The 26,677-nt window shown below is 43.4% G+C and overlaps 1 long non-coding RNA gene across 1 annotated transcript; it reads right to left on the bottom strand.

Annotated features, from left to right (window-relative positions):
* Positions 1–1,111: 1,111 nt before the first annotated feature.
* On the bottom strand, positions 1,112–24,720 carry LOC122458819. Its single transcript, XR_006279097.1, has 3 exons — positions 24,525–24,720; positions 15,581–15,595; positions 1,112–1,122 (listed from the first exon to the last, which is right to left on the bottom strand). It is a non-coding gene; the product is annotated as an uncharacterized LOC122458819 (long non-coding RNA).
* Positions 24,721–26,677: the final 1,957 nt, after the last annotated feature.

Raw genomic sequence — 26,677 nt, 5'->3', positions numbered from 1 at the left:
ACCAAAGAAATGCCTATACATTTAAGGATGAAATTGTTAGATTTAACGTTTTGGGCTCAGGTAAATGGAAATATTGAAGATAAGAGTGCTCAACAAATACACAAGGGCTGTTGGGAATTAAGACGACCAGATGTAACTGGCTGCCACAAACTCCCACATGTTAACAGGGTCAAAAGGTGGATAAAAGACTTGAATGAAAAGGATGGACTGGAAGAGATTGAAATCTTTAGTCCTGGGAAAACAAACTATAGCTGGGGATGGTTCTCTCTCCAGCTGTGGATCTGGAATTAAATGATAAAACAAAGGAACGAGCAGGACCATCTGATATGAGGAAAGAAGTTTATACACGGCAAATGGGGTCAGCATTGCCAAATCTACACTGATAGATCTAAAGATGACAACACAGATCGAATGGAAACAACCTTTCATATCCGTGAATTTGAAATTGAGATTGATATGAAAATATCCAGTTTTGTGGCCGTTATAACAGCCGAATTGGTGGGCATCCTGTTGGCACTGACCTGGCTAAGAAATGTACATGCAGCTGTAGCTGTGATCCTATCTGACTCTCTTCATTGGGTATAATAGTGATCAAAAAGGGAGCCTTGGAAAGCAGGAAGATTTAATCAATGAAATACTGTTCTTAAGTATGGAGATAGTACAATTAGTATACATGTAATAATAGTGTGGATTCTAGCACATGACAGGATACCTGGCAAAGAGACAGCTGATAAAGCAGTAACAAATCCCTTACAAAATGAGGAGTTTGATACAAATATCCAGCTGAGTACACAGAACTTCAAAAGTTTGTTAAGAGAGAGCGTAAGAAAGAAAGGCAAGAAATATGGACCAAAAGAGGAAAGAAGGACAATGTTCTATTAAATATGTCCTAAACTGGAGGATAATGTTACACTTCACAGCTTCAACAGAAGAAGCGAACTATTTAGAGTGCTAACAGGTTTCTGGGGCCCGAATGGTAATTTGTATCTATTAAATGCACATGAAGATGGGTTGTGTGAAACACGCATGGGCGGTGGGTATAATAGGTCAGAGAAGGCTAAGCCCTGGCACAGCTGCCACAACCCGCCACCAGACACCTGGGCCATGGTGACCCTTCCCCTTCTCCGAGACCTCCACTGCCTGCTGCTGCCTGCCAATAAGTCCTCCACTCAGAGACAAGTAGGGGGCGGGGCACGTGGGGTCACAGACAGCTGCAGTGGCACAGGAGCCAGCAAACAGAGCTGTAAACAGGGGAGTCTGAGTGGGAATTTGTAAGGGGAGTTTGGGGGGAAGACTAGGAGAGCCAGGCAGAGGAACAGACAGGCTAGTGAAGGGAGTGGGTGGTGGTCTGGCAGTGTTTTGGTGCTCGTTGGGGGTTTGTTTTGCTGTGGGGGGTGGTGTTTTGGTTTGGTTTGTGTTTGTGTTTGTGTTTCCCTGACTAACAGGCCTTAGGTGGGAAGGCGATGACAGATACAGAGGCAGCAGTGGTAGTGACCCAAGTGGTGGGTCACAATGAAGATGACTGGATATGGAAGCTGTGGCATGTACATGATCCTGGAGCAAGCACCTGAAAAGAATTTTGTCTGTATGAACTGCTGCCTGATAGAGCTGATGGAAGAAAAGATCCGAGGATTGGAGATGCAGGTGGAAACTCTGGTTGAGTTTTTAGAAGGGGGTTTGAGCGGATGATGAAACAAAGACATGATGAGGCTGAAGGGAAAAGCTCAGACTTGCAGATGGAAGCAGGACCAAAGAACTCTGAGGGGAGACTGCTGGGTGAGGAAAGTGGATAGTGGAAGCATGTGACTAAGAGAACCAGACAGAGGAAAAGACGGGCCAGTAAAGGAGAAATAGAGCTCAGGAACAGGTTTGCGGAGTTTGAAAAAAGTTGAAGAAGGGGCACAGCAGGTGGTCACTGAAGGTGAGAGGGCAAGGAAGAAAAGAGCAGCTAATCCTATAGGAAGAGGGGAAGAGTCAATGGAGATAAGAACACCAAATATGAGCCCCAGGAGGATACGGGACGGGTTGCAGAGGATTGAAAGGGACAATATGAATCGAGAGAACTTGATCGATATGAATCGATATGAATCGAGAGAATATGACAATATGAATCGAGATAATATGAACCGGAGAATCACACTGTCACCAGGAAAAGGCAGGTCTACGTGATTGGGGACTCCTTACTGAGAAGAATAGACAGACCTGTAACCAGAATTGATCCAGAGAACAGAAGGGTGTGCTGTCTGCTGGGTGCTAAAATATGCGATATGGACCTGAGGCTGAAGAGGATCCTAACAGGAGTGGGAAAGAATCCACTGATTGTCCTTCATGTGGGAACAAATGATACGGCTAAATTCTCGCTGGAACATATCAAGGGAGACTATGCCAGGCTGGGGAAGACACTTAAGGAAATCGAGGCTCAGGTGATCTTCAGTGGGATTCTGCCTGTTCCTAGAGAAGGGCAACAAAGGTGTGACAATATTATGATGATCAACAGATGGCTCAGCTATAAGGAGGGCTTTGGGACGTACGGCCACTAGGAAGCATTCATGGACAGAGGACTGTTCTCTCGGGATGGATTTCACCTGAGTAGGGAGGGAAGTAGACTTCTAGGATGGAGGCAGGCACAACTGATCAAGAGAGCTTTAAACTAGGAATTTGGGGGAGATGGTTGGGAGATGTCCAGGTAATCTCCACGCCAGATTTTAACATTGAGAGGGAAGAAAACGAAGTAAGAAAGGATACAGCCATGGATAGGAGAATGGACATAAGGAGGAAGGGTAGTGTAGATACCAGTCTAATAGGTGATACTGGTGGTAGAATGGTTTCTCTCACTGTCAAGGTTCTTTCCCCACTCTGAACTCTACGGTTCAGATGTGGGGACCTGCATGAAAAACACCCTAAGCTTATTTTTACTATCTTAGGTTAAAACTTCCCCAAGGTACAAACTATTTTACCTTTTGCCCTTGGACTTTATTGCTGCCACCACCAAGCGTCTAAAAATATATATAACAGGGAAAGAGCCCGCTTGGAAACGTCTTTCTCCGCAAAATTCTCCCAAACCCTAACACCCTTTTTCCTGGGGAAGGCTTGATAAAAATCCTCACCAATTTGCATAGGTGAACACAGACCCAAACCCTTGGATCTTAAGAACAATGAAAAAGCAATCAGGTTCTTAAAAGAAGAATTTTAATTGAAGAAAAAAGTAAAAGAATCACCTCTGAAAAATAAGGATGGTAAATACCTTACCGGGTAATCAGATTCAAAACATAGAGAATCCCTCTAGGCAAAACCTTAAGTTATAAAAAGACACAAAAACAGGAATATGCATTCCATTCAGCACAGCTTATTTTATCAGCCATTTAAACAAAACAGAATCTAACGCATATCTAGCTAGATTACTTACTAAGTTCTAAGACTCCATTCCTTTTCTGTTCCTGGCAAAACAACACACAGACAGAGAAAACCTTTGTTTCTCCCCCGCCCTCCAGCTTTGTCTCCTCATTGGTCATTTTGATCAGATGCCAGCGAGGTTATCCTAGCTTCTTAACCTTTTACAGGTGAAAGAGTTTTTCCTCTGGCCAGGAGGGATTTTAAAAGTGTTTACCCTTCCCTTTATATTTATGACACTCACATTCTTTACCCGATTAGGCACAGACAAACAGCAAAAATTAAGATGTTTGTACACTAATGTGAGGAGCCTAGGTAACAAAATGGAGGAACTAGAGCTATTGGTGTACGAAGTGAAACCAGATATTATAGGGATAACAGAAACATGGTGGAATAGTAGTCATGACTGGAGTACAGGTATTGAAGGGTATGTGCTGTTTAGGAAAGACAGAAATAAAGGCAAAGGTGGTAGAGTAGCATTGTATATCAATGATGAGGTAGATTGTAAAGAAATAAGAAGTGATGGAATGGATAAGACAGAGTCTGTCTGGGCAAAAATCACACTGGGGAAGAAAGCTACAAGAGCCTCCCCTGGGATAGTGCTTGGGGTGTGCTGTAGACCGCCGGGATCCGATTTGGATATGGATAGAGATCTCTTTAATGTTTTTAATGAAGTAAATACTCATGGGAATTGTGTGATCATGGGAGACTTTAACTTCCCAGATATAGACAGGAGGACAAATGCTAATAATAATAATAGGGCTCAGATTTTCCTGGATACGATAACTGATGGATTCCTTCACCAAGTAGCTGCTGAACCCACAAGAGGGGATGCCATTTTAGATTTGCTTTTGGTGAGTAGTGAGGAGCTCATAGAAGAAATGGTTGTAGGGACAACCTTGGTTTGAGCGATCACGAGCTAATTCAGTTCAAACTAAATGGAAGGATAAACAAAAATAGATCTGTGACTAGGGTTTCTGATTTCAAAAGGGCTAACTTTAAAAAATTAAGGAAATTAGTTAGGGAAGTGGATTGGACTGAAGAACTTGTGGATCTAAAGGTGGAGGAGGCCTGGAATTACTTCAAGTCAAGGTTGCAGAAACTATCAGAAGCCTGCATCCCAAGAAAGGGGAAAAAACTCATAGGCAGGAGTTGTAGACCAAGCTGGATGAGCAAGCATCTCAGAGAGGTGATTAAGAAAAAGCAGAAAGCCTACAAGGAGTGGAAGATGGGAGGGATCAGCAAGGAAAGCTACCTTACTGAGGTCAGAACATGTAGAGTTAAAGTGAGAAAGGCCAAAAGCCATGTAGAGTTGGACCTTGGACCTTGCAATAGTAAAAGGTTCTATAGCCATATAAATAAGAGGAAAACAAAGAAAGATGAAGTGGGACCACTAAACACTCAGGATGGAGTGGAGGTTAAGGATAATTTAGGTATGGCCCAATATCTAAACAAATACTCTGCCTCAGTCTTTAATGAGGAGTTTAGGGATAATGGTAGGATGACAAATGGGAATGAGTATATGAAGGTAGATATTACCACATCCAAGGTAGAAGCCAAACTCGAACAGCTTAATCGGACTAAATTGGGGGCCCCAGATAATCTTCATCCAAGAATATTAAAGGAACTGGCACACGAAATTGCAAGCCCATTAGCAAAAAATTTAGTGAATCTGTAAACTCAGGGGTTGTACCATATGACGGGAGAATTGCTAATATAGTTCCTATTTTTAAGAAAGGGAAAAAAGTGATCCGGGTAACTACAGGCCTGTTAGTTTGACATCTGTAGTATGCAAGGTCTTGGAAAAAATTTTGAAGGAGAAGGTAGTTAAGGACATTGAGGTTAATGGTAATTGGGACAAAATACATAGTTTTACAAAAGGTAAATCGTGTCAAACCAATCTGATCTCCTTCTTTGAGAAGGTAACAGAATTTTTTTAAACAAAGGAAACACAGTGGACCTAATGTACCTTGACTTCAGTAAGGCATTTGATATGGTGCCTCATGGGGAATTATTAGCTACATTGGAAAAGATGGGGATCAATATGAAAATTGAAAAGTGGATAAGGAACTGTCTAAAGGGGAGACTACAACGGGTCATACTGAAAGGTGAATGTCAGGCTGGAAGGAGGTTACTAGTGGAGTTTCTCAGGGATAAGTTTTGGGACCAATCTTATTTAATCTTTTTATTACTAACCTTGCCACAAAAAGTGGGAATGTGCTAATAAAGTTTGCAGATGACACAAAGGTGCGAGGTATTGCCAATACAGAGAGGGACCAGGATATCATACAGGAAGATCTGGATGAGCTTGTTAACTGGAGTAATAGTAATAGGATGAAATTTAATAGTGAAAAGTGCAAGGTCATGTATTTATGGATTAATAACAAGAATTTTTGTTATAAACTGGGGATGCATCACTTGGAAGTAACAGAGGAGGAGAAGGACCTCGGAGTATTGGTTGATCACAGGATGACTATGAGCCGCCAATATGATATGGCCATGAAAAAGCTAATGAGGTCTTGGGATGCATCAGGCGAGATATTTCCAGTAGAGATAAGGAGGTGTTAGTACCGTTATACAAGGCACTGGTGAGACCTCATTTGGCCTATTGTGTGCAGTTCTGGTCTCCCATGTTTAAGAAGGATGAATTCAAACTGGAACAGGTACGGAGATGGGCTACTAGATTGATCCAGGGAATGGAAAACCTGTCTTATGACAGGAGAATCAAGGAGCTTGGCTTGTTTAGCCTAACCAAAAGAAGGCTTAGGGGAGATATGATTGCTCTCTATAAATATATCAGAGGGATAAATACCAGGGAGGGAGAGGAATTATTTAAGATCAGTACCAGTGTGGACACAAGAACAAATGGATATAAACTGGCCATCAGGAAGTTTAGACTTTAAATTAGACAAAGGTTTCTAACCATCAGAGGAGTGAAGTTCTGCAATAGCCTTCCAAGGGGAGCAGTGGAGGCAAAAGACATATCTGGCTTCAAGACTAAGCTTGGTAATTTTATGGAGAGGATGGTATGATGGGATAGCCTAATTTTGGCAATTAATTGATCTTTGACTATTAGGGGTAAATATGCCCAATTGGCTGTGATGGGACGCTAGATCAGGTGGGATCTGAGTTACTACAAAGAATTCTTTCCTGGATGTCTGGCTGGTGAGTCTTGCCCACATGCTCAGGGTTTAGTTGATTGCCATATTTGGGATCAGGAAGGAATTTTCCTCCAGGGCAGATTGGCAGAGGCCCTTGGGTTTTTCACCTTCCTCTGCAGCATGGGTCACTTGCTGGAGGATTCTCTGCACCTTGAAGTCTTTAAACCACGAGTTGAGGACTTCAGTTGCTCAGACGTAGGTCAAGGGATTGTTACAGGAGTGGATGGGTGAGATTCTGTGGCCTGTGTTGTACAGGAGGTCAGACTAAATGACCATAATGGTCCCTTCTGACCTTAAAATCTATGAGTCTAGGAAAACGAGCAAAGTTAAGGAAACGGCTGAACATTGGCCATGTAGGGAGAATTATACAGAAAGAATAATTCTTTAGGAAGAACTAAGATGCCTCAAGGTGAGAGAATATAGACTGAAAGTATTGGTGAGAGTGCTGGGAAAATGGGGTAGCATTAAAAAAGGATGAAAGCACCTTTTCAAGGATACAGGATGGGTCATAGCCTCACATGCTGAGACTGCTGTGCCATAAAATGAGAGGAGAAGGGGAAGGAAACCAGGCAGGAGGCCCTGATGAGAAGTAGTGGGGAGTTTCCTCTCCTGGGCTACAAGCATAGTGAATTTGGGCAAAAGGAGTGTTTTGGTCTGAAGTCTGAAGGAAAGCTGTGGCAAGGGCTACAGAAGGCTCCTTCAGAGAGCAGGTTAGGCTCCTGTGAGGCCGTGAGGTAGAGCCAGTAAGAAGCAGAGATGCTGAATGCAAAAGCAAGGGGCAATTCTGGAGGAGTCGAGCAGAGGTATAACTCGTATGTGGTGGACCCAGGGAGAACACTGCAGAGGACTTGCTTGCAGGAGCCCTGACGTGAGAGATGTGGTTAGTGGGAAGAAGTCAGGGGGCAGCTGCAACAAGTCCGGCAGAGCACACTATAGCTACTTGTTATACTGTCTCTGGATTGGAACCCACTGTAGATGGTGGGTCTAGGTTCTCTTACCAATCAGTGGGAAGGTAGCATGAAGCTCCTGGCAAAGTGATAAGAACAATTGGAAGCCTTGAGATTTGGGCTGTGATGAAGACCATGCTGCCCAGAACTGGGACCAAAGACCTTTTTGTAAGAATATTAGCTCTATTAGATGGACTTTTTCTCCACCCAGAAGTGGTAGAACTAAGGTGTGATCTGTCCAGAAGGCCGATCCCTGGGAAAGGTTAGACTACCGTGGGACTGGAATGACCATCCACAGGGGATTCTAGATATGAAAGAGCTGCTATGCCACAACCAGCCACAAGGGATGTGCAGCAGGAAGCCACTTTTCTACAATTTGATAAAAGAAATAGTTGTTTTTATTTTCTGCATAATTACCCTGTAGAATTCCCTGCCACAAGACAGAAGCCAAGAGCTTAGTAGGATTCAAAACAGGACTAGGCATATATGACTATTGTATGTAGGTATACTAGGTAGGATAAAAATGTATGAAGGACAGCAATCATGTTTCAGGATATAAGCCCACTATTAACTGCATGAGATTAGGAAGAAATTTTCCCCATAGGCAAAACATTATTAATCATTATGGGGATTTAATTCTTAATCTGCAGTATCAGGTATTTGCCACTGTTGAGACAGGATTCTGAAATACATAGATCACTGTTCTGACCCACTATGGCAATTCCCATTTGAAGACTAGACTGTGTAGGAACCTTCCATAGTGACTTTACTGTTCTCCATTTTACGTCTTAAAACGGAGGATTACAAACTACAAAACTGTCAATATTCCACACTGGGAAAAAAAATCAGGTTCAGATATATATGAACATCAAAACTTTGTCAGTTTCAGGAGAGCAGTATTTTATGCTCCACTTCTCTCTCCCCCACTAAATTATTCAACTGGTACAACCTATTTGCTATAATGCAGCTCCTCACAGCACTCTCAAGCAGTTCTATATCTCCTGGCTTCCAACCTGAATTGTCACAATGCAGTTTTGGCTAGTTTCTTTTGGCTTACTTAGTGGTTTACTCCTAACAAAATAGCTCCTTTGCCCCCAATTCCATAAGAAAGATTTATAAAAATTTTCACTCAGTAGTTCAAAGACTACCTCAAATAACTGAAGTACATCATGGATATTTGACACTACTACAGAAACAGAGTTACTTGACAATATATCACTTAGAAGCAGTGATCTTTCAGGAAGCAAAGAGGAAATGATGAGGCTCCTAAACATATTGCTAGGGATGCAAGCCAGGTAGAAGAAAACTAGTCTTTGACCACTGTCAAATATGGAGAGAAAAGCTGGCAGCTATGGCTGGTTAGGCTGATGGGAGAGATGTAGATTACAAAGGAAGTAGGGCTGCCCACCCCCCATAAAATAAAGGAAAAGATCTTTCTGTAATGAAAGAATATTGATTTTTACAGGGGGGGGGGAAGAGGGAGGAAAGAAGGGGTAATTGTTAATCAAGTGACCAATTGGGGACAAGAAAAATGAGGTAGCTGAGGACTATGATTGTAGTGGTGATAAATTGCTGGAACCATGATAAAAAGTAATTTGTTGCTTTTTCTATTTGGTTTATCTCTGGTGTTATTTCCCAGAATAAGTGGAAGGAAGCTGCCCTGTGTGATTTCGTATGTACGATTAGATAAAAGAAGCTGAGAATGAAATGGCTTGTCTTTCCTTTCACTACCTGGCTTAAGAAGGTTTGTGGTATTGGAGTAAGTTTTGCACTCCCTGCAATATGGCATGCCTGAAAATCAGTGCCAGTGTTTCCTCTCTCTAAAACAGGCTTATTCCTTCCATATGCCTGTCTCCAAGGAATACAGTAAATATATGCCTGTTAAAGCAAAAATCTAATTGCTATTATATCCAAAAACTAGATAAAACTATGTCATTTGCTTTCTAAGCAAAGATCATATTCTAAAGAGTAGCTTTATATTGTTGACAGGGAAGTATGTTAAGAGATCTCCAACAGGAAAGATGGATCTCTGTGAAGACAACTTTCTAAGCTTTTTCTGTGGAACTGAAAATAGCTACTTGCTCAGGTATTTGGGGAGGAAGGACCTTGATGAGGGCTAACTTTCCTCAGGGAGGGGAACCTTGTTCCTTGCTATAAGGCTATTGGTTAAAACACTTTTTCAATTAATTACTTTTTTTATGGATATTGAATAATCAAACTAAACAGACTTTTTTTAAGAAGAAGAAAGGGAGAGATGGGTGTTTGACTCTAAAAAATGGGTGATAAACTTGGTGCAGTACATGTTGCCAGTTGACATACTAGGTTTACTGAAAACAGTCAATAAATGTCAGCAGTTAAAGCTTCTAATATTTCTGTCCGAAACAATACAGACTCTAAAATCTTCACTGTATAAGAGGTGAGGTGGCAAGAAGGCACAGGAAACTTATTCTTTTCATTAAGAGCGACAAGTTGTGGAAGAATACCAGGTCTGTGACCTTCAGTGTGAAGTTTATGAATTTCTTAACTTGAAACCTTGATTGTCTTGCTTGATGTATAGAAAAAAAGCATGAAGTATTATTCTCTTCTGCTTTTAATCTTGGAAAGCTAGTCCCACCACTACAAAATGTAAATAAGCTATCAGATCAGAAAGATCATGTTTTGTGCTCTATTTGCACAAGTGTAAATCAGAACAGAGGAAAGCAAGGCCCAAAACTGTATATGTGTATTTACTATTACAGGTTTGTGGGCACCTTCTACTTGTTAGTGTCATTCTTGAGTGAAGAAAGACAAGGAAATGTTGCTCTTGGTTAATTGTATTAATTTGGTTAATTTGTATGCAATTAACAGTTCTAAAATTTAAGCTTCACAGCATCAAAAACAGAATAAAAGAATAAGGGTACAAATGAATAAATTCAGTTTGAAAATGACAAATGTTTGTTTGGATTTTCTTGGACTTCTGAAATTATGACGCTTATAACCAAGGAGTGACTTGTGGTGATGCTCTTAAATCTCACTCTGGGTCAACTCTTTGCTAGTCATGCTACCATTCCCAATTGCCATTCATAATCTTTCTCACTGATGTCCTTTGGGGATGATTCTTGCACCTTCTATGTTATGTCTAGTTGGTAACGGGTAGAAATGTTTTTTGGTGTATTTGAGTGGGCCTGCCTAAGGATTTTGGGGAGCTTCAGTAACTCTCTGGCACCTCAAACTTTGATTACAACAAAACTATTTAAAACATTGTTCTCGACTCCCAAGATGAGGTTCTTAGGTGAGCAATAAAAATAATGAATTAATTTATAAGTGAGTTGTTTGTGAAAGGTGCCAGACTGATTGGGAAACAATCCATAATCACATCAGCTTCATTGAACTACATATCTGAAGAAGAGAGAACTGGTGGTGTAAGATGAAGTAATTCCCTGCAAGTCCTTCTCATCTATGGATAACAAAAGACAATCTCTGAGGTAAACTACAAATATTTATCTGCCCATTCAATCTTTGACTTGCCTGAGACTGCCAAAAATTGGTACTAATTGTGGTGGTGGTATGACGTGGACATTCGTTCTCTAGGAACTAGACAAACAGTGTCTGTCACCCACATTCTCCACCAAATGTTGGGGAGGCTAAGGTCCAAATCTGGCAGTACTGCCCAGCAGCAAGAGACAGTGGCTGGGGATAGGAGAACCCAGGCCACCTCTACGCCACCAGCTTAGAACCCTGGTGCCCAGAGCCCTGTGAATAACAGTCCAAATATGTGGCCCTGGGGCAGGTGCCCTTACACCTCTACGCTGGGCTACTGCCTACCCCAGCTTCAGTTCTTCCATTTGCACCACCGGTCAGCTTCCGAGATCCCCCTGGAATTCTCTCTGATCACACTCTGGAGGGTTTTCCTTTATCATCCACAGCCCATCGTTCCCTGCCCCCATAGAGGGAAGGACCTGTGGCAGCTTGGCAGTGGGGCCTGGTCTCAGCTGCGTAGAGCCCCAGTGGTTTCTCTGCAGGAGCTTGCAGTGCACAACTGCTCCTCTGCTCTATCCACCCAGACTTATCTGAGCTGCTCCTTTGTGAGCCCCACCTCCAAAGTGAGTATGCCCACCAGGTGTGGCTGGGTGGGGCCTTCTGGATCCAGAGCTTTATGTTATGTTCTTTAACCCTTAGTTCACCAGTGTGTGGCTCATATACCCCATCACAATAACCAGTGTAGATGAAACACATATTTAAACTATTCACAAATTAGTTACCTGACATTACTAATGCTGCCTGTGGGGCTAGTTGATGTAATACAGCTTTAATTGATTAGGAAACTTATGCCTGGATTATCAAAGAAAATTATTATTGCATAATAAAAGAGAAGCCTCAGTCCAGTCTATAAGTCTGACACTGCTGCCACTGTAGTAAATTGTACAAGTATTCATTTCAAAAAGTAGAATTTGGGACCTAAAGTTGTGAAGTAGTTGCCTTTGACTGTATAAACAGGAAAGAAAGCACAGTGGAAGTAGCACCTTCCTGACTACTTAATAGACAAATCACATGAGCTACCAAACCGTATAGCTTTATGGCTCAAGCCATATATAGCGCTCAATTCTGACCTCAGCAGTAAGTATACTGTTTCAAACTGGACAAGCTTATGCATCTGAGCATTTAACAGCTGCCTTTATGGTAAACTGATGCTTGTTTGCATCCTCTAAAAAAGCATGTTACAGTAGATAAACATCCCCATATCTAATCAAAGATCCCATCTATGTCCTAAATTTAGATTGCATGCCATAGCTGAAAAACCACATTGTGACTACTGTTGCCAACTTAGGTTGGCCAAATTCCTGGAGATTTCATCACATGACATAAGCTTTAATTAAAAATTACACTTTAATTCCTGGAGACTCCAGGACAATTCTGGAGGATTGGCAAAACTAATTGTGACATGAGTTACACATAAATGAGAAGCCTGCTTTATACCATGAACTGCTGTATCCTGAACTGCAAGCAATGGAAGACTATCACCTGTAAAAACGGCAGTGTTGCCAGAAAAAAAGGTTATTTTAAAAAGGTTCCTGTTCTCCTCCCGCATTTTTCTAAACCTCTTTTAACAGTTTCACTCATTGAATTAATGCCAATAATTATAATTCAGTCACAGTTGCTCTGGTTAACTCAACACTAACTTAGACTCATGAATATTAAGAGAAAAAATTATGAAACTCAGTTGAGAGAATTCTCTGGAAATTTCCCTGGGTTGCTTTTTGTCAAGACATGGATGCAGCTAGGATACAAATATCAAGATTCTAACACATACTAGAGATAAAAAACGTATTCTTGCTGTAATTAGACAGAATCTAGTTTTTAACATTAAAAAATAAAATGTAGAGATTTAAAGTGCTTTATCCTCTTTTCAAGAAGAAATGCACTTAAGGTGTTGCTCATAAACTGTGTTTTCTTGATAAAATGCTCAAAAATCTCTAACTACAGGACCAAATCTGTAAATTAATCATAGGCCAGATCTCTTAAAAGCAAAACTGAAATCTCCCTTCAGAAAACTGTCTCTCACAGGGTGCCAATAGGAAACATATTTTCTCCAGGATAGACAGTGGGTATTGTATAGTCAAAACTCTTGTCTTAAGAAATGGCTGTCCCCTCCTGAAATCTAGATTCTTAAAAGATAGAAATTGGATTAAGAAATAGTGTTAGGAGATGAGGAAGAAAGGGAGTGTTATATATATATATATATATGGTATTAATGTATAAATATGGTATAAATATATATATACTCTGCTCTCAAGACATAAAACAAGATGACAAATATGGTGGTAACGTGGTGGGGAAACTAATGAGTTCTAAGCAAAATAAAAGCTGGAACAAACTTGAATGCATCCTGAGGAGCTATTATCACTAGAAATAAACTTAGTCTAAATCCACTCTTTCAAAATGCAGTTCTGAACCTCTTAACCTCCTCGTTAAACCTGGTTAAACCTTTTTTTTTTCTCACCCCTTTTTTTTTTTTAAAGAAAGTTGGCATCAGACAACTCTCCCAAACACTTAATCCAAATCACCACACTTCTAGCAATGTATCAGACAAGAGCAAGAGTTACTTGAATCCATTATACAACCTTCTACTCTGAGCGTGGTTGATTTGTAAACATAATTTTCTGTTTACTTAAAAAGGAACTACCTTCTAGCAAATGACCCAAATTAAATTATGGAGCCAAGGGAAGCTTTATAGCAACCCGCTTGTTCTCTTGGTCTGGTTCTGATAATATAATAAACAGTTTCTGCTATTTGGATGGCGGGGAGAGAACACACCCTGAAGTCAAAGTTAGTAAAAATCAGTGATACCTTGACATGTGTTTCTCACTATAAAGGAAGTTTCAAGAAGGGTTGGCTTCGACGTTGTGAAAGGTTAGCAACATGTGGTTTTTTCCTGATACTTTTTACCAAAAAAGTAATAAAAATATCAAATATTCCAGGTCCTAAAGTATAACTTGACATAACAAAGACAACACTTCAATCACTTAAGTTGTGCTGCTTTGCATTTAAGTTCTTGTGCCGAACAAGCAGACCAATATGGAAATTTTCTGATAATAGTCTGCTCACTACTCTACATGATAGCTTACCTGTGAGCCAAGCAGCGAAGAACTTAACACAAATAGCAGAAAGGCTTTGGTACAGAAAAATATACATTGAACTAAAAGTTCATAAAAGTTTATAAAGATTCATTGTTTCAACAGCACTTTAAGTCCATACCTCCAAATGAAACAAAGTAAAGATAAGATTTTAGTTTCCCCTTTAAACTTTTTATACTTACAGATTGCAGTGCAGCAAATAAAACATGCTGACAGCTAAAGTGGGGGTGTTTGAGAGTCAGTGATTCAGATTAGAAGTACATGAAAACTGATGTTCAAGGACTAAATAATTTGGTGGTTCTCCTTATCAATAGTAAATGCCAAAATCCAACACAATCCACAGCTGTCATTACTTTTCACCTTTGTGTGCAATACTGGCAAAGAGGCAAAAGACTGAATGGGCAGGAAGCCTTAACTACCTTCTCATACCTAGAGGATTCCCCCTAAAGAGGAGGCTTGAGACACTTTGGCTGGGGTGAGGAAAAGTACATTAACCCTGCTTGTGCTATATGCACTGTCATAGTAGATGGTGTTGGGCCTAGGATAGTAAGTATTAAGTGTTCTGAGCCACTAGCCCTGCACGCCATTTAAAGCCTTCAACACCAACTGACTTCACCAGGAGTTAAAGGTGCTAAGCATTTTGTAGGGGTGGTCAGGATTGGTTCCTTTTTATTACTTCAACTGCAGTGACATCTAAAGTTTCTAATCAAGAAGAGGGTCCCATTATGCTTCTCACAGCAGAGTATGCCTGCCCCCATCCTGCAGAACTTAATTTCAACATAGAAAAGTGCATAGAGAAAGGGCATATAACATACAAACTGAGTGAACAATGTGGTCTGCAAACATGCAGCTTCATTTATTTTTAACAATTTAGGAAGTGATTACACTTGGAGAAAAAGAAGAAAGGCTAGACAGGTGTGTGTCTGGGGTGGGCTGATGGAGAAAGGAGGGGAAATGGAGAGCACTGATAGGGTGTGGGGTGGGGTGAAAAGACCTGGAGGGAGAGTCAATTGGAATCAAAAGCCAGTCAGTGCACAAGAGATGTCTAGAGTAAACACTGTTGCTAGAAGTCGAATACGATCTTCAGTGTCTGGAGGACACTGCTGCAGCTGATTCTCAAGTCAGCAGGAGCAAAGAGGCTCTTCCAAAGCTGAACTTCTCCTGGGACTCACTTGATCGTGGGAGGTGGAATGGAGCCTGGTGCCCCAGAACAAGAGTGTTCGCCTGCACAGTTCTAAGTCCAGGACACTGGTTGGGACAGATGCGCCGACTTTCCAAAATGCCGGGGGGGTACTTGACCCAGGACTCAAGCACCCACCGAAAAAATAGGAGGTGCTCAGCCCACAAAAACCACCAGAAGGTGGCAAGAGCACGTACATGGCGCACAGTGCAACTGGCAGATGGAAAGCACCCACCAGCAAAAACAAAAGTCCGCACCTCTGTATAAGAGTCTATGTGGTGTTTAAACTTCATGAAAAGTTACCTGCATTGTTTTCACTTATCTTTGTCATAGAATCTCAGGGTTGGAAGGGACCTCAGGAGATCATCTAGTCCAACCCCCTGCTCAGAGCAGGACCAATCCCCAATTTTTGCCCTGATCCCTAAATGGCCCTTCAAGGATTGAACTCACACCCGTGGGTTTAGCAGGCTAATGCTCAAACCACTGATCTATCCCTCCCCCTCCTGTTATAATGTAGTAGCAAACATTTTACATTGTATATACCCCTGTAACTAAATAACCCATCAAATGAGGAAGAAGCCTTGTGGAATGCAAATGGAGAACTTCACAGAAAAGTGCTAATTTCAAAGCAAGTGGTCATTATGTGTGATGATCGGAGGTCAAAGACTCAAAATGCATTCCTCAGTCTCTGTCATCAAAGGAAAAGTCCACGTGGGTAGTGACAATGTCTGCTTGTTTTCTGTGAGTAGAACCTAGAAGCATGGATTTGAGGAAAGATCTGTCATCTCTGGACTGCTTGGACTCTTACAGGGAGTGGGTGAGGGGTTCCGGCTCTGGGAGGAAATTTGGGTGTGGGCTCTGGGCTGGGGCAGGGAGTTGGGGTGTGGGATGGGGGCAGGGGAGAGGCGCTTAGCTCGGGCAGTGCGGCTCCCAAGGCGACTGGCACACACACCCCTCCGGCAGCGGCTCATAGGCTCCGGGAGTGCCTTAGCTCTGCTGCTGGCACATCTCTGCACGCCTCTTGGGGAGAGGGAGGCAGCGGGTCTCCTTGCACTGCCTGGGGCAGGGACAGCACGTGGAACCGCCTCCCCCACCCCACCAGGGGCATGCAGAGACGTGCCAGCAGCCAGCCGCTTCTGGGAGCGGTGTGGAGACACTGGCCATGGCATGCAGGCAGCCTGCCTGCCTGAGCTCTGCTGCACCGCCGGCCAGGACTTGGGGGCAGGTTGTCAAAAATTTTTCCTCCATTTTGGGGGCTCCCCTGTCACTGGGGGGCCCCATGGTACCGCACAGTTTGTTTCATGGTAAATCTGCTCCCGGACTGGGTATTTAAATCTGAAACTAACTTCTCACCACTTATGCTGATTGGATGCTTTCTGCAATTCATTCATCTGGGCAATGACAACAGCCAAATTAGTTTTCTTCACTTGGTAGTATATTGTGCACTGACCAACACTTCACAAGAAAAGCTGTAACTATTATTGGACCTCAAGGATTAAAATACTGCTGTTTGTTCTTGGATTTTGTAAGCGTAGGACTTGAGAAAAACAAAGCTTAAACTAAGTTTGACTTAACTGTCCATTTATGAAGGGAATTGTGCATAGCATTAAGGCCCACTTAGTGTCCCATATTATGAGAACAAAAGGTCTAATGAGCAGCTGGTAAAATTCTGAATATGTAAAACCGGAAACATAAAAAAAGTCCACCTGTGGAACATGTTGCCGGAGTGAAGAGTCAAACACAAAGGTTGGAAATAATCGAAAGATAGTGTTAGGATCAACAATATACAAAGGTACATATGCCAATGTAAAGGTATATCTTCTGGACGTAAGTGTATCACAACTGTTACCAGATATGTCCGTTACTTTGGGGTATGCTCATTTATTAGGGTTACTCGTCTGGGGGTGGGGGGTGGAGGTTTCTGTAATTCTATTAATGTACTGCGTATGTCACTTGTGTGTTCATATGGAGCTCTACTCCTTCCTTCTGCAAGTCCCCTCTCAATGGAGCTATCCTGCAGGACCTAGGTTCCCCAGGACTGGGTTTCTCCAGCCCTAGAACCAGATGAACATGCGCACACACACACCCCCACACCCACACACACACAGACTAACAGAGCAAGTCTGAGCGGACCGGGTCAATCAGCACTCTCAAGATGATCCCCTTATATGCCCCTGTACTCAATGGGCTGGGTCAAGCAGCACTTTCAGGTGCCCCCCCCTTATGTGCCACAGGTTTAATACGTCCCTATCCCCACTTTCATGTCACAATCGTACTGGTAGTAACCTACTTGATGAGCAAACCCCACAGTATTATTGGGTGCTACAGGGATCTTTTAGCTTAGGTAAAAGAAGGATTGCTGCAGAGTAACTGCGGGAAGCTAAAAACACAAAAGAGTAAAGTTCAGAGAGAGAGAGAGAGAGAGAGAGAGAGAGACGCAACCAGCTTAACCATAAAAGTTATTTATTGAATAATAGTGATAACTACACAAGGAGGGCTAAACAAACATAACAGTTACATTTTTAAAGGTTAATACCTGAAGTAGAAAAGAAAACAGAGAGAGAGAGAGAGAGAGAGAGAGAGGGATCTCACCCACTCCATGAGGCTTGAACTCATCGGGGTTCCCAGGTGATGGTGGTACCTCAGGGTCCTGAGTGCTGGAGACAGGCAGAGCCCCCAGCACGATCAGTCAGGAGATGGCGTCCCAGTGGAACTGTTTCAGAGTTTGGATCCATGCATCAGAACACTGACTGAAGGGTGAGTAGGGATTTTTGTAGAGAAAATACAATGGTTCAAGAGAAAACACTAGATTTGTTTATAGGTAAACTGATGACTCAAGGGTTTTGATGAGGCTAGACAATAGGAGCTGATCACTCTTGGCTATGGGCGGTGTTTTCTTCCAGGGAGCTCACAATGCAACTAGGCTGCTTCAGTATTTTGGATATCAATCAAGGATTCATTTCTAGAATTGATCTGATAATTGCTGAGCTGGGTGTGTGCAGGTGTAGGTTCATTAATATCTGGAACAGAAATTCCCATGATGCAGTGCTTCCCTGCTTTTCTGGTCCCACAGTTCAGTGCGGTTCTCTGTTCTTCATTCTTTATGCTAATCCATGTCCCATCTTTCATGCAGTTGAGGCTAGGGGAGTTGTCTCTGTTCTTCATTCTGTATGCTAATAGAGATGTCTTAATCTTGTCACTCTTGTCAGGGGGGATCTAGATGTGCCTCCCAATGCCCTTCACTGCTCTCTGCAAGCCTTTTCTCTGATCAGTTTTGGTTCAAGAAGAGACTGGTAGTGGGGGGTGTCTTTCAGGAGTCAGACAGGCTAGATACTGGGCCCTGGTTCCCCAAAAACACTGAGCTGACTGGTATCACAACATGTCATCAAAAGGAAAACTTTTCCTCACTTTTACAATTCAAAACTGCTAGTGTCACATCCACCACATGGATATTGGTCTTCCTTGGAAGCATTAGTTATTGGTGTGCCCCTAAAGTGCAGATTTAAGATTGATAATTACCTGTTCTGTTCATTCCCTCTGAAGCACCTGATATTGGCCACTGTTGGAATACAGAATACTGGGCTATATGGATCTTTGGTCCAACCCAGTATGGCTGTGCTTATGTCAAAACAACCATCAGTTAAATGTTCTGGTTTTGATAACAATATTTCTACAAGTCAAATAGAAGCTTCTCAGCAGAAGTGCCAGGAACTGGCTCATGGTGGGAGAAGTGACTCAGTTCAGCATCTGTAAAAAAAATAAAATAAAATAAAATTATAAAAAGGTACAGGATATTTCTATTTTTCTCAATTGCTAATCATGCCCACTCAAAAACTTGAGAGTTTGTCTTTAATTTTGTCTTCCGCTTGTATGTTGATTTGTTCATCACTGAAAGTATACAATAAGGACAAGCCATATTATGAAATTCCTCATTGTGCCAAAAAAACCCACACCCTAATCTCAAGGGAGAGAAAACTGTCTGATGTAAACTGCCATTGTTCCTACAGTGGAATAAAATTGGCCCAAGTATGTTGGAAGAGCTCTGGGAAAACAGCTCACTAGTTTAGTACTACTGCAAAGCTAACAGCCTATTTTACAGGGCTTAGGCAAATTCTGACTAAACAATGGAGTGATTAGTAATTACGGTATGTTCTCCAGGTAAAGTTCAACTCTGGGCATACACTAAACTTAAAATATCAATCCTCTGATTCTCAAAACTACATAAATGTTTAACCTCATATAAAAGCACTTAATTATAAAATGCCAACCTTAAGTACATCTGTTGCCTATCATTAAGTACACAAAAACGACATCTTACATAAACATTGTAATGACCAGGGTAGTATAAACAAATCAGTCATTTGATTCTGGGACTTCTTAACTGTATAATAAATTATACAATGCAACAGTTACAGGAGATTCATAGAATCATAGAATCATAGAATATCAGGGTTGGAAGGGACCCCAGAAGGTCATCTAGTCCAACCCCCTGCTCAAAGCAGGACCAAGTCCCAGTTAAATCATCCTAGCCAGGGCTTTGTCAAGCCTGACCTTAAAAACCTCTAAGGAAGGAGATTCTACCACCTCCCTAGGTAACGCATTCCAGTGTTTCACCACCCTCTTAGTGAAAAAGTTTTTCCTAATATCCAATCTAAACCTCCCCCATTGCAACTTGAGACCATTACTCCTCGTTCTGTCATCTGCTACCATTGAGAACAGTCTAGAGCCATCCTCTTTGAAACCCCCTTTCAGGTAGTTGAAAGCAGCTATCAAATCCCCCCTCATTCTTCTCTTCTGCAGACTAAACAATCCCAGCTCCCTCAGCCTCTCCTCATAAGTCATGTGCTCTAGACCCCTAATCATTTTTGTTGCCCTTCGCTGTACTCTTTCCAATTTATCCACATCCTTCTTGTAGTGTGGGGCCCAAAACTGGACACAGTACTCCAGATGAGGCCTCACCAGTGTCGAATAGAGGGGAACGATCACGTCCCTCGATCTGCTCGCTATGCCCCTACTTATACATCCCAAAATGCCATTGGCCTTCTTGGCAACAAGGGCACACTGCTGACTCATATCCAGCTTCTCGTCCACTGTCACCCCTAGGTCCTTTTCCGCAGAACTGCTGCCGAGCCATTCGGTCCCTAGTCTGTAGCGGTGCATTGGATTCTTCCATCCTAAGTGCAGGACCCTGCACTTATCCTTATTGAACCTCATTAGATTTCTTTTGGCCCAATCTTCCAATTTGTCTAGGTCCTTCTGTATCCTATCCCTCCCCTCCAGCGTATCTACCACTCCTCCCAGTTTAGTATCATCCGCAAATTTGCTGAGAGTGCAATCCACACCATCCTCCAGATCATTTATGAAGATATTGAACAAAACGGGCCCCAGGACTGACCCCTGGGGCACTCCACTTGACACCGGCTGCCAACTAGACATGGAGCCATTGATCACTACCCGTTGAGCCCGACAATCTAGCCAGCTTTCTACCCACCTTATAGTGCATTCATCCAGCCCATACTTCCTTAACTTGCTGACAAGAATGCTGTGGGAGACCGTGTCAAAAGCTTTGCTAAAGTCAAGAAACAATACATCCACTGCTTTCCCTTCATCCACAGAACCAGTAATCTCATCATAAAAGGCGATTAGATTAGTCAGGCATGACCTTCCCTTGGTGAATCCATGCTGACTGTTCCTGATCACTTTCCTCTCCTCTAAGTGCTTCAGGATTGATTCTTTGAGGACCTGCTCCATGATTTTTCCAGGGACTGAGGTGAGGCTGACCGGCCTGTAGTTCCCAGGATCCTCCTTCTTCCCTTTTTTAAAGATGGGCACTACATTAGCCTTTTTCCAGTCATCCGGGACTTCCCCCGTTCGCCACGAGTTTTCAAAGATAATGGCCAATGGCTCTGCAATCACAGCCGCCAATTCCCTCAGCACTCTCGGATGCAATTCGTCCGGCCCCATGGACTTGTGCACGTCCAGTTTTTCTAAATAGTCCCTAACCACCTCTATCTCTACAGAGGGCTGGCCATCTCTTCCCCATTTTGTGATGCCCAGCACAGCAGTCTGGGAGCTGACCTTGTTAGTGAAAACAGAGGCAAAAAAAGCATTGAGTACATTAGCTTTTTCCACATCCTCTGTCACTAGCTTGCCTCCCTCATTCAGTAAGGGGCCCACACTTTCCTTGGCTTTCTTCTTGTTGCCAACATACCTGAAGAAACCCTTCTTGTTACTCTTGACATCTCTTGCTAGCTGCAGCTCCAGGTGCGATTTGGCCCTCCTGATATCTTTCCTACATGCCCGAGCAATATTTTTATACTCTTCCCTGGTCATATGTCCAACCTTCCACTTCTTGTAAGCTTCTTTTTTATGTTTAAGATCCGCTAGGATTTCACCATTAAGCCAAGCTGGTCGCCTGCCATATTTACTATTCTTTCGACTCATCGGGATGGTTTGTCCCTGTAACCTCAACAGGGATTCCTTGAAATACAGCCAGCTCTCCTGGACTCCCTTCCCTTTCATGTTAGTCCCCCAGGGGATCCTGGCCATCTGTTCCCTGAGGGAGTCAAAGTCTGCTTTCCTGAAGTCCAGGGTCCGTATCCTGCTGCTTACCTTTCTTCCCTGCGTCAGGATCCTGAACTCAACCAACTCATGGTCACTGCCTCCCAGATTCCCATCCACTTTTGCTTCCCCCACTAATTCTACCCGGTTTGTGAGCAGCAGGTCAAGAAAAGCGCTCCCCCTAGTTGGCTCCCCTAGCACTTGCACCAGGAAATTGTCCCCTACGCTTTCCAAAAACTTCCTGGATTGTCTATGCACCGCTGTATTGCTCTCCCAGCAGATATCAGGAAAATTAAAGTCACCCATGAGAATCAGGGCATGCGATCTAGTAGCTTCCGTGAGTTGCCGGAAGAAAGCCTCATCCACCTCATCCCCCTGGTCCGGTGGTCTATAGCAGACTCCCACCATGACATCACTCTTGTTGCACACACTTCTAAACTTAATCCAGAGACACTCAGGTTTTTCCACAGTTTCGTACCGGAGCTCTGAGCAGTCATACTGCTCCCTTACATACAGTGCTACTCCCCCACCTTTTCTGCCCTGCCTGTCCTTCCTGAATAGTTTATAACCATCCATGACTGTACTCCAGTCATGTGAGTTATCCCACCAAGTCTCTGTTATTCCAATCACGTCATAATTCCTTGACATCACCAGGACCTCCAGTTCTCCCTGCTTGTTTCCAAGGCTTTGTGCATTTGTATATAAGCACTTGAGATAACCTGTTGATCGCCCCTCATTCCCAGTATGAGGCAGGAGCCCTCCCCTCACAGACATTCCTGCCTGTGCTTCCTCCCGGTATCCCGCTTTCCCACTTACCTCAGGGCTTTGGTCTCCTTCCCCCGGTGAACCTAGTTTAAAGCCCTCCTCACTAGGTTAGCCAGCCTGCTGGCAAAGATGTTCTTCCCTCTCTTCGTAAGATGGAGCCCGTCTCTGCCCAGCACTCCTCCTTCATGGAACACCATCCCATGGTCAAAGAATCCAAAGCCTTCTCTCCGACACCACCTGCGTAGCCATTCGTTGACCTCCACGATTCGACGGTCCCTACCCAGGCCTTTTCCTTCCACGGGGAGGATGGACGAGAACACCACTTGCGCCTCCAACTCCTTTATCCTTCTTCCCAGAGCCACGTAGTCCGCAGTGATCCGCTCAAGGTCATTCTTGGCAGTATCATTGGTGCCCACGTGGAGAAGCAGGAAGGGGTAGCGATCCGAGGGCTTGATGAGTCTCGGCAGTCTCTCCGTCACATCACGAATCTTAGCCCCTGGCAAGCAGCAGACTTCTCGGTTTTCCCGGTCAGGGCGGCAGATAGATGACTCAGTCCCCCGGAGGAGAGAGTCCCCGACCACCACCACCCGCCTTCTCCTCTTGGAAGTGGTGGTCGTGGAACCCCCAACCTCAGGACATCGCATCTCATGCCTCCCAACCAGCGGAGTCTCCTTCTGCTTTCTCCCCCCAGACATATCATCTGGTCCACTCTCCGCATTGGTACCTGTGGAGAGAACATGAAAGCGGTTAGTTACCTGTGTCTGTGTTACTGGAACCCGGACATTCCGTTTACCTCTTCTGGAGGTCACATGTTGCCAAGCTTCTTCACTGGCCTCTTGGCTCCTCTGTGCAACCTGCTCTATATCTTTAGAGCTTTGTGCCCCTAGAATGCTATCCTGAGTTTGGTCCAGAAAATCCTCAGTCTCTCGTATACAACGCAGGGTCGTTACCTGTTGCTCCAGACCTTCAATCTTCTCTTCTAATATGGAGACCAGCTTGCACTTTGTACAGACAAAGTCGCTTCTGTCCTGTGGAAGAAAGACAAACATGGCACATCCAGTGCAGGTCACAACAGCTGAACCCCCCCTTTCCATATCACCTACCTACTATGAGCTTCCTCAGAGACGTTGGCAAGATGTAAGCCTCACTGGGCTCACTTTTGTAACGCGTTGCCCACCTTAGGATGCCACCTGACATGCTGAGATACCACTCAGCCTCCCTGGGCACCCTTTTTACCTGTTTTGCTGAGCCAGGCTATTAAGCCTCCTCCAGCACACACCCATTTGCAGAATGACACAGACACTGAGATCAGCTCTGGGAAGACTCCGCTTAAAGGACTTGCCCAAGCACTCAGGTGTCCACCTCCCTTGAAGTGCAGACCCAAAGGTATATTATGAAATTCGCCTCCTCCCTCAATGTGGAGGAAGGTATGCACAGCCTCTTACCCCCTGCCCCCAGTTATGAATTGCACCAACTGGGTTATATTATAAACAAGAAATAGGGTTATTAACTACAAAAGGTGAATTTTAAGTAATATAAGAGAGAATACACAAAACAAAGCAGATTACTGAGCAAATAAAACAAAATATGCAAGCTACACTCAATATACTTAAGAAACAGTTTACAACATGTAATTTCTTACCCTAAATGTTATTTTAGGCAGGTTGCAAAGTTTCTGTAGCTTAGAGTTCCAGTTATATTTCTTTTCAGACTGGACCCCTGTCTCAGTCTGGACTCCCCCCGGCCTTCCCTTCAGGTGTCTTTAGCAATCTTTCTTCTTGGGCACACAGGCTATGGAGAGGAGGAATCCCGTTTGCCTTCCTCCCCACCCTTAAATAAGGTTTACCTAAGTTGGGGAATCCTTTGTTTCCCAAACTTGACCTCTCCCCTTCCAGTGGGTAGTTACAAGAAGTCCAAGAAAATGTTTAGTATCAGGTGACAAGACCACCTGACCTAGTAGTGTCACAGTTACATCACAGGATGCCTCCCAGGAGGGAGAGACATGAGTATCTTCACAGTCTTGTTGTTCCTTCCTGATGGCCCATCAAATCTGATGGCCTGTTGTCTGGTGGGTGTCTTCCCAATACACACCCAGTTGTAATTGTTACTGTGATTGTACTCCCTAGTGGGGAGCCAGCTGTGGTCACTCAATTAGGGTGAACTGCAAAGAATGGGGCAGGCAATCCCCATAAAGCTGGTGGATATTCCAACACTTAGATTTACCAAGTCAGCATAAAACAGCTTCTTTATTTTCTATATAATCTTACTGGTTACTCAGAAGTCCAAACAACACAGTTCCCTTAAAGTGATCCAGCCTCAAGGCTCCATCCAGCTACCCAAGTCAAATATAATGACGTTTCTGTAAATCTTATTTCATTATATAAAAGAAAAGGTTCTACCAATCCCAAAGGATTACCTCCCAGGTTAATGAATGTTTCAGATCTTACTCAAATACACACTATAACCAATTATTATTAACTAAACTAAAATTTATTAAAAAACAAAAGACAGAGAGTACGGTTAAAAGATCAATATACATACAGACATGAGTTCAATTAATTTAGGTGCAGATTCATAGCAGAGATGGTGAGCTTTGTAGTTGCAAAGAGTTCTTTTAGAAATAGTTCATAGATCCAATGTCCAAATCTCATATTCAGGGCATACCAGCATAACTGGGACCTCAGTCTTGCGACTCAAACTTCCCCTGATGAAGTGTAAGCAGATCTGAGATGACAGAATCAGGACCCAAGGATCTTTTATACAATTTCATGTCCTTTTTTGTAAGGTGTTTTATGTCATTTGGTGTAAAAGAGCAGGAAGACTACTGGATCTAGGTCACGTGGTATGGCTGAGAGAGAGACTATATAAGGGGAGAACACACCTTAAGCAGTGGTGTCCTTCTGAGCGGCAGCCTGTGAGATGCGTGCTTCGAGAGACAACGTATCATCAAAAGAGCTTACCTGATTTCCATCCACGGTGCTCCATAACCAGGTTCATCCAGATTCCATGGTCCTCTTGCTGATCATTACCTAGGTAGTATGCAGTCCAGGATCCGATGTTGCAATCACACAGCCTGTCTCTGTCCGGAGGTCCATCCGCAAGCATAGTAACATCGTTCTTAGTCACCCATATTTGTAAGGTGATCTGTTGAGACTCTGTTCAGGATCCATTGGATACAACGAGCCAGATGGTCGTTGGAATAAACGTCCCTGACTGGGTAGAAGGTTAGCGAGGAGGCTTCTGCGTCCAAGGCAAGGACGCCTCTGAGGCAGCGACAGCGGTCGTCCTCACACTGGTTGGTGGACTCGGACAGGCTCAGAAGTAGGGTGCTATCCGAGGAGGGGAAACATTTGTTTCCTTGGGTGGGATCTGCAAAATCGCAATCCCCCTGTGTGAGTGGTGTGAGATTGTGGGTGTGAGCCCCTGGGGGAGAAGGACTCCCTTGCTCGGGGTGCACGAATCTGTAGCTGTGGGATTAGTAAGTCCCGTCCCCCACCCGAGGGTGTGTGGAGGAACACCTTGTTAAAATACCTTGAGGTGGTCTGTGTGTGTGTGTTCATTCCCTGATTGACTGAGTGCCTAACTAAAGAAGAAAAAGTTAACCTGCCAGGGTAGGATGGCAGAGAACGTGGTTGGAGTGACGGGCTGGACCAGGCAATTAAATAAAAATTCCATTGACTTCTATTGCTTTATTTGGGAAGAATACAAACCCCAGGGCTTATGATCTGTTCAGTGGGGAGAATGCTATGGTTAAACTGTGCAGAACATTGGAAAGGTTTATGATGTCTAAGCCTTCCCCCACTAAAAAGGCTAAGAAGAGAACTTTGCTCTTCAGGTTAGGTATGACTGTAGAGGAGCTGGATAGGCAACTGAGACTGAAACAAGAAGCCGCTTCTCAAGCTCTAAGTGTAGCAGCTGAAAAGGAAGCTGAGGTAGGAAAGCTTGGCTCCCAGCAGGCAGCCCAGATTGCTAACTTGACAATGCATCTTAACCACTTATAATCCCAAGTGCAGGAGTTGAATGGTAACCTTCTGAAAAAGGAGAAAGAAATATATATGC

Source organism: Dermochelys coriacea, chromosome 2, assembly GCF_009764565.3.
Source record: "Dermochelys coriacea isolate rDerCor1 chromosome 2, rDerCor1.pri.v4, whole genome shotgun sequence".
NCBI classification, from domain to species: Eukaryota; Metazoa; Chordata; order Testudines; family Dermochelyidae; genus Dermochelys; species Dermochelys coriacea.
This window is presented reverse-complemented; position numbering and strand designations above follow the sequence as displayed.